Genomic DNA, 9336 nt, shown 5'->3' with positions numbered 1-9336 from the left:
CAAGTGGATGACCTACTCTGTTGAAACAGAGAAACAGGGAAACTGGAATTAAAGTAATTTCACGAATACAAGCCACACCATTTAGACCAAAATTTTGGTGGAAACCCGGAAGTGCGGCTAATACTCCAGGACGGCTAATTTATGAACAAAAATGTGATATCTGCCCTTACCTGGTACTGTGCCCGTCCTGTCCCGAGCAAAAATGGTTTGAAATCCATGGTTTCCCGTTGTTCTGACAATGAACCAATCAGAGAACAGCTTATTACATGCCTGTGGATGGCGGCGTTACTGAGGGGCGGGGGCTGTTATCGGGGTGAGTTCGTTCCCTTGGCGCGTTCTCTCAGCAGTTTGATAAAAGTGTGTGATATTTCTCTGTACTTTTTTAAGTGTTTTCAGTCTTGTGCGGCTGCGCAGCTGGCTGGGCTCACACGGAGCGGGGTTGGGCGCTGGGCTCATGCAGAGAGGGGTGGGGGGGTGCTGGGCTCGTGCGGATGAGCGGAGTGGCTGTGCCGGCATGGAGATGCAGCTCCACTTGGAGCTCAGCCGCTCACCCGCGCGGCTGAGCAGCTGTTTAAAGGCAACGCGGATCCATTGGGAATGCTCGCAAAATGGCCACACTATTGTTGGTGTCTTTTTCGGCTTGTAAATAAAACTTGCAGGGAACGCTGCCGCAACTATTGTCTGTGTCTTTTTTCACTTGGAAATAATGTTTCGGAGGTCAGCAGTAAGCCAGTAAGCCCCGGCGATCCGGGATTGTGTTACTAAATGACGGCTTTGTGAAAGTTTGCTGCGAACGAAAGTGCGGCTAATATTTGGGTGCGGCTTTTTTATTGACAAAGACATCAACGTTGCTGACACACCGGAAATGCGGCTTATACTCCGTGCGGCTTGTATTCGTGAAATCACTGTACTTCCAGTAGTGTGTCTGACCCACAAGGTGTTGGTATGTGTTAGTGCTGGCCTCCTTTTGGATTATAAATTGACTTTGATGGATTGTAGTTAGGAGCAGGAAGAAAAAATGGAGAAGAAGATGCAGCAAAGGACAAGAAAAAGGAAACCTTTTTCCCTATTCTGGACAAAGGCAGAAGCCAATGCAAGTGCAACCAAACAAATTCTCACTCAGAAAAAGAAAAAAAAAAAAGAAAAAAAAGAGTTTCATACTGATTTAGAAGAAATTAATTTAGAAGACATTATAAACATTTGGATGAGATTTTGCTTGCATAAATTTAGTTATAAAGGTCAGATTTAAATCTGACTGGAAGCCAAAATATGTGATTTATTATGTCCTAAAGCAGAAATCTTAAGCCAGTTAGAGGATGCAGGTGACATCTAAAGCTAAATGAGAAGTAGTCCATTCTTTGTTGAGGTAAGGGTGCCTTTACTGTGCTGTGGTGCAGGAACAGGAAGGTGAGTGTGGAGAAAACAAGTTTCTTTTTCAGATTCAAATTCAAAGACACAATGTTCATATTTTCATGGAATGTTACACTGGGAGATAGATCACTATAGTTTCTTTAGCTTAACAGAAAGATAGTTATGTGAATGGCTCTTATGAAAAGGAGACAGCCTCAAAAGAAATACAAAAGCAGCATGGAAATCTGTGAGGAGGAGAGATATTAGACTGGAAGCAGTGGTACTCAGAATGACATTTGACTCTGTGAGGAACTGCTCTGCTGGAATTAAAACCTCCATGTACGGCAGAAGATCCTCCCTCTTGGATGCCATGAGGTGTCTGCATCCAGCCAGTGAACTGTCAGCTCAGGCTGCAACAACACATACCCCCACTTGTGATGTGCATATGTGAAGTCATGGGGTTCTTACACACTAGTGTGTGTGTGATTCAGCTGAACAGACCTGTGCAAAGCTAGACCACCCACACCTCTAGGAGGAGATGTGTAAAGAGGAGAACAAGCACACTCAGATTAGGTGTGAGCACTTGTAACTACTCAGAGGTCCTATGAGAAGGATGTGCACATGTAACTGTGTTTATGTGTCTGTCATTAGAGCATTTTGGGAGGGTTGTTGCAGGAGGCAGTTTTTGTTTGTGTGTATTACAAGCATTTTATATGCATCTAATATTGTGGTTTATTAGCATTTTGCTTGCATCTAATGTTGTGGTTTATTTCTATTGCTGAATGTTAAATATAGAGATCACTGATTGCTGGTTAATTACATACTGTTAATAAATTACTTCAATTCTGATTTTCCCTCTGATAATGTATCACGCTTAGCAAAATATCTCTGAGCTGGGTATACTGTTACTGTAATAGACACGGCTATGAAATACAGCATCACAGAAAGGAAAGGGGTTTTGTTTAGCTGTTGAGTAATAGCAAAATTAATAGCTGAGCGATAGGTAAGTTTTGATATATGGGGAAATCTTGCCAGTCTCTGAAATGCCTATTTGAAACTTCTAAAATTTTGTCTATAGATACAATAAAAAGATAAGTAAGAGTTAGTTTTGTATCAGTTAACTTACAGTAGTTCTTGGGGATAGAGGGGAATCCTTCTAAAACTAGGAGCTGGATTAAGAAACATAACTGGGGAAGGACAAGTCATAGTCCCTTCATTAGGGCTTGAGTGAAAAGGGAAGTAGAATAAGCATTGCTGATAGAAATTATTAATGCACCAAGAACATTTCCTGTGACATGTTATGCAAAGTGCTGCATTCTAGTTTTATGGTGAACAGATTCTTCAAGAGCATAGTCTCAATTAGAACTCTGGAAATAAAAGAGGTATTTGAGTAATAACTGGAATCAATATTTCTCTAGTTAGATGACATAGTTAAGATATAAGAGATATTTCAGTTGAAAGTGCATAGGATTTAGTTTTTAAAATGTTATAATTAAAAAATTTAAAATCTACAATTTTAATTGACTCAAAGATTTAAATTTCCCCATGTAGGAAGTTACGTGTACAGTAAGAAGAGACTGTGATCTGTGTTGACTTTTAACATACTTGGAGGAAATAAGACATTGTCTTAGCTGTAATTGTGGGCAGGGACAGCTGTGATGTGATTCCTCATATTTCTCATTGACACTTGTCCCAGGATGTAGTGATTCCCATCCCAGACATTTCTGTCTCTCCCTCAATTAGGTGTTGAGGGAACTCAGAAAACTGGATTAGACTGACTGAGGTCTGGTGAAATCATCATCAGGAATGGATTAGTGAATCAAGGACCACACAAGTGTGTGTTTCTACAACTAATTAAAAATCTGGAGACTATTTATCCCATGCCATATTTTGTTGAAGACTCCAGCAGAAACAGAAAGCTCTAAAAAATGACAGAAAGAGGTAAAATCAATAATAATATACTGGTACGATAAATTTCTGTGTTCTTGAAATGCTTGTTTGCCAAACTACACAATTATTTTTGTACCAGACCCTCAGAACAACGTTTGCTTGGAGAAATCTGTCCATGAGAGCTAATACCTCCTTCTTCTTTGGTACAGACACAGCCAACCACATTGCCCACCTTCTCAGAATTTTATTTGTTTTCCTATTGAATCTTGACTTCATATTACTAGTAAATACATAAAAAATGAACACTTTATGTGTCAGAGATTGTGTACTTAAAAAGAATCCTAGTCTTACAAAATATGTAACAAGAAAACTAAAATTAAGGACATTTGATTCTTTCAATATGAAGATACAAAAAAGCTATTTTCTGTTCAGTTATGTATAATCACATATGAGTAGTAATACCTGTATGAACATTGTCTAATTTTAATAACAAGGACCTGATGTCAATTTTTTTCTTTAAACCTCATTGTAAAATGTCATGAGTCAGTCACAAATAATAGACCTGAAAAGATATTTCCAGTTATCCACTTTCTTGGTGTCTGGATCTCATAATTACTCTGTAGAATTTCACATGAAAGCCCTGTAAAAAATTCCGAACAAACAGTCCAGAAAACCTGCTACACCTTCTGTATTTTCCAGTCAGTAAAATGAAGGATTTTAATCTTAAAATGACAGTGTACTGCATATCCTCATAAATACGCCTTCATACAATGACAAATGACTCTTGATTTTTTCTGAATTCAGAGGATATAACCATACAATTTCACTAATAGAATTACATTTGGTGTTGGGTTTTTTTTTTTTTTTTGGTTGTTTTGGGGTTTTTTTTGTATTTCTGTCACTTCTGTGTAATGGAGTTGAACAAATATGCAAATGCAACTCATGACTTGCACAGTAAAGCAGGCCTTAGTCAAAAGTCAAACAACAAATCCTAACCAAAAAATTACCCAGGACTCCCCTGCTTATGCAAGAGGGAAAAGGAACAAAATTTTATAAACTTATCTAAAACATAGTGTAAGGATAGGCAAAGACATTCTGAAGAATTATTCCTGTTGCTGAGTCACAGAGAATAAATGAACAGACCAACTAGTAATGTCAGATGACTAATTTGCACCTTCAATGGTTTAAGCCCAGCTGGCAACTATGTGCCACATACCACCACCTCACTCCTTCTGTCCCCCTTGTCCCCTGGAGAAATGGAGAGGAAAATTGGAAAAAGTAACCTAAAGGTGGACATAAGAATAGTTTAATAATTCATAGTGGAGTGATGCCCAAGACAAGCAAAGCATCAGTGTGTTACCAAGACTATTCTCATACTGAATTCAAAACACAGCATGCTACCAGCTGCTGAGAAAAGAATTTACTTTCCACCAGTTGAGCCCAGGATACCTCAGAACCAGAATACCAGCAGTACCTCAAAACCACACTTGCACTTTAGATAAAAATACTTTTGTCATGTCTGCTATGATAGGTTATATAAACACTTAAACTAAATTGCTTTATGAATCCTTACATAAACTTGAACTGTGATGAAAATAGGTTATTGTTTGTGCTGTAATTATCTACCATTTTCTTGGAATCAGTATGCTACTAAATAGTTTAAACTATAGTTTAAACGCCCCTGGCAGTATTGAAGATCAGGATGGGCAGAGCTTTGAGCGCTCTGGTCTAGTGGATGTCCCTGCCCATGGCAGAGGAATTGAAACTAAGTGATATTTACCATCCTTTCCTACCCAAATTGTTCTAGGATTCTATGATACTGTATTTATAGAGGGTAAAAATCTTCTAATCATTTATCAGTCAGTGAAAATAATAATGTAAAACTGAAATTCAAGGTTTTATGGTCTTTGAGACTTGACATCCCATATTTAACGAAGCCTAACACACCCAATGGAATTTAGATTCTGATCTCAATCTATTCTTTGACCAAAAAACCCAATACTTATGCAAAAATTCATATATAAACATTCAAAGTAAAAGAATTTTGGATTCACAAATATCTTGAACAGTCATAAGAAGGAGCAGACAATGTGAAGGAATATGCTTTTCTGTTTCTCTTTCTAAAACTGCATTTGTAGCCAGCCAAATGAACTTTTCATAATTGTTTGACAACATTTGCATGCTTTTATTTCACAAGATGATTGGTATATAACCATCTATATTGCTGATAGCTTTTTCAATGATTTTGTATTCTGCATGTGAGCACATTTTCTCAAAACCATTCACTTATTTTGTACACCTTAAAACTCAAAATTCTTCAGTTCTGATGTGTCATGGGACTAATATCTGATATGCAAAGTTGTCCATTCTTTCAAAATTGATCCTGTGAGGACTTATGTAGATAATGCACAACAAATTTACTTGGGAATAAGATATGTATGTGTGTGTGTGTGTGTGTGTGTGTGTGTGTACATATATATGCATACATAAATGTTTGCAAGTTCTGGGCCTTAGACAACACCACAAAATTATTTGCCTGGGATCTGTTCAAAGATTCGTCACAGAAATATTTCTTTACTCAATTTGGAACTGGTTTGCAAATAGAAGGTTTGTCAGATGTATCAGCCTTTAACTCTGACAAGTGAGGCCAGCAATTAAGTTAGAAAGTTATTGCTTCTCATGAATGTTTTCAGGTAAAACAGCGTATTCTAAAACATGACTCACCATAATTTTTCTACTCCATCAAAACACAAATAATTGTGTAGTACGAAATTGGGGGTAGGAAAAAAATATAAGAAGCAAGTAAATGAAAAGGAGTCATCATTCTTTTCTTTTTAGATCAAGGCCCTCAGGATACATAAAAGACGTCATGCAGTAGGAGGCAAGAAATAGGTTTTCTGAAGCAGACAGATTTCCTCTCTTCTCTGACTCTTGCGATGTAGAACTGTGCCTTTTCAGACAATATAGTAATGACTGCTGGATGCATTTTGTCTTCTATCCATAATAGAGTTTCAACCAAGCTTGAAGGTTAAAATAAGCCTCATGCCCATTTATATCTAAAGCCAAAATCAATTCCAAGGACAACTAATTTATCTTTTTTCTTTTCTTTGGGCCTTGTCTCACTAAAATACCAAATGTTCTCATCATCAGTAAATATCTAACAGGGTATTTTTATGCACCAATATCATTCTTGGTTGCAAAAATATACTGTTTTATTCTATAAGTAATCTAAATAAATTACATTTCACTCTGAAATTTTGTAGAATTTCAAAGAGATGGGAATACCTGTGCTTTAAAAATGCCAAAGGAACTAGATATTCAGTAAAAAAACCAACACAGACATTACATCCAAATATTAAAAAAATAAACCATAATGAGAAATCTCTCATTTTCGAAAGCAGTGAATCAGCACTGAAACCCATGTCCAATCTTAGAAATCTTTCCAAGGTGTTCTTTCCAAGGCTATTAATTAGTGTTATAAAAAAATCTGTGTTTGATGTTACTTCAAGGAGGAAAACTGTAAGAAAGGATTTTTTAAAATACAACTTAGACAAAGCATTGTAAGTTCAATCCAGCACTGTAGAGTGAAGTCAAGGTATAGTGTATACCACTAGTGACCATAGCATAGGTCGTAAGTGTTTAGGTTTTGTGTACCAGTGAGCACAACTGATAAACCAAGCTTTTCCAACTGACAAATTAACGAATAATAAACTACTGGACTGTTTTTTCATTTCTCATAGTCCCACAGATTGTTTTTTTTACTTCCTGAGACTGATTCTCTGTTAACCAATACCTTATTGCATTTTCTAGCTATTGTTGTTGAAAATATCACAGTTGTTTAAAGATGATTAATGTTGCAGTTGTTGGCATTATTTCAAGTTCTTGAAAATTACAAATGTTGAGGTTTGTGCATATGACTTGCCATGTCTGTGTTCAATGAGTAAGACCATTTTGAGTCAAGGCCTTACAAATTAGTGATTCAGCATCACAGTTACTTCATATAAACTACAAAAGTTACTATTAAAGAAATTACTATTAAAACTACATTTGATTAGTAGTCTTGGACCTCATGAATAATGGAATAAGCTAATGCTACCTGAGGAAAGAAAGAATAAACTTACCCTGTATGGATATCTAAAACTGAATTTTAGCAATGGATTTATGACTTTATGTGGTTTGCACAATAAAAATGAGCTGTGTTTCATGATTTTGTACATGTTCTCTAATGCATCAGTAATGGCTCAGCATAAATTAATTGTCATCAATGTAGTTAAGGTTGGAAACAAGACCTGTAATTTGGAAAATAGAACTAAGAGACAAGAAATTATAACTACACCTTTTATCTTCAGATTCTTGGTTTTTCATTTTGTCATTTACTCTAAGTTACTGTTTGGTTCTGAGGTTTGATTGTTAGTTATTAGTTTTTAAAAAGAAAAGCCATGGAGATCAGAAGAATCTTAACAATAATTTATTAAAAATATTATCAGTTGAATATTTCATACCAAATAACAGAGGTCCTCTATTGTCTGTAGAGGACCTCTAGAAGATATCTAGGGTAGCTTCTGGCCTGTAGTAGGACTATTCTCATCTTTAGATCAGGATAGCTGTGAATGCCTACAGCCAAGTTTGGGAAATCTGTGAGGACAGAGATTCCCATGGCAAGTCATCCTAGTGTTTCATTAGGGTGAACAAATCCTTCCTAATGCATAACCTGAATCTCCCATGCTGCAACTTCTGGTCATTACTCTGTGTTACACAAGCTGCTGCTATCAAGAAGAATTTGGCTTCATCTTTCAAACTCCCCTGCATGGGGTTGAAAGCAGCCCCTTAGGTTCTTAATCAAGCTGAACAAACCCAGTCCCTCCATTTCCACCCATAAATCAGTGTGTTCTAGGACCCTGTCCATCCTTGCTGTACTCTGCTGGATCTTCCTCCATTTCCCTGCATCTGTGTTGAACAGGGTATCCAGGAGGTCTCACCAACTGCAAAGGTATAGCAATTTCTCTCAGTTCATTGACAATATGCCTCCTAATGTAGCTTGGGGTACAACTTCAGACTTACAGTAATTTCACGACTATAAGGCGCACCCTTTTGACTAAAATTTTCCCTCGAACCCGGAAGTGCGCCTTATAGTCCGGTGCGCCTTATCTGATGGACAAAGTTGTGAAATTTGCCAAACCGGAAGTGTGAGCTGTGAGCCGTGGGAGGAGCCGGCAGTGCCACGGCAGCTGGCTGGAGGCAGGCCCAGGGGCCCACAGCACCGCCCCTCCCGGGTCCCAGCAGTCGCAGGGGCCCATGGCTGCTGGGTGAAGGTGGGCTAGGGGGCCTGGGGCACCGCCCCTGTCGGGTGGAGGCGGGCCTGGGGGCCCATGGCTGCCGGATACAGGTGGGCCAGGGGGCCCGCAGCATCCCCCTTCCCGAGTCCAGGCAGTCCCGGGGGCCCATGGCTGCTGGGTTGAGGCGGGGCCTCGGCCAGCAACCACGCGGGGGGAGCTGGGGGTGGAGCCTCGCTGCAAAAAAAATGTGCGCCTTATAGTCTGGTGCACCTTATATGATCTACAAAGTTGCGAATTTTGCCGACTCCCAGAGGGTGCGCCTTATAGTCCGGTTGCGCCTTATGGTCGTGAAATTACTGTACATGGACTGTGAGCATGCTCGTGGCTTAAATTCAACTTGGCACTATTTGTGAAAGTGATTTGGGCTATTGGTAGTCTACAGCCTATACAAATGTCAGATACAGAACTCTGCACTTCTTTTCTTGGAATTTTACAAGATTTCTGTAAATCCAAACTTCTTAAGGACTGTAGTTCTATCATTAGATATTTAGGCCACTCCTAGCTGGTATATGTTAAGCATGTATTTTATCTCATCTTCCAGGTCAATGGTGAAGAGCTGGCCTCAGCATTGGTTCTAATACATTCTCCTTGATACTTACTGGCTGCCAATCAGATATCAGGCCATCATCCACAATTGCCCAGACAATTTTCAATCCATCTGGCTGTCTATTCATCCAGATATACTTTCTCAACTTCCAGATAATAATGCTGTGGATTTTGGTGTCATAAGTCTTATTAAACCCAAATATTTTTGTAGTTC

This window comes from Catharus ustulatus, chromosome Z, assembly GCF_009819885.2.
Source record: "Catharus ustulatus isolate bCatUst1 chromosome Z, bCatUst1.pri.v2, whole genome shotgun sequence".
In the NCBI taxonomy this organism is placed as follows: Eukaryota; Metazoa; Chordata; class Aves; order Passeriformes; family Turdidae; genus Catharus; species Catharus ustulatus.
The sequence above is the reverse complement of the archived record's forward strand: the minus strand, read 5'-3'. Positions refer to the sequence as shown.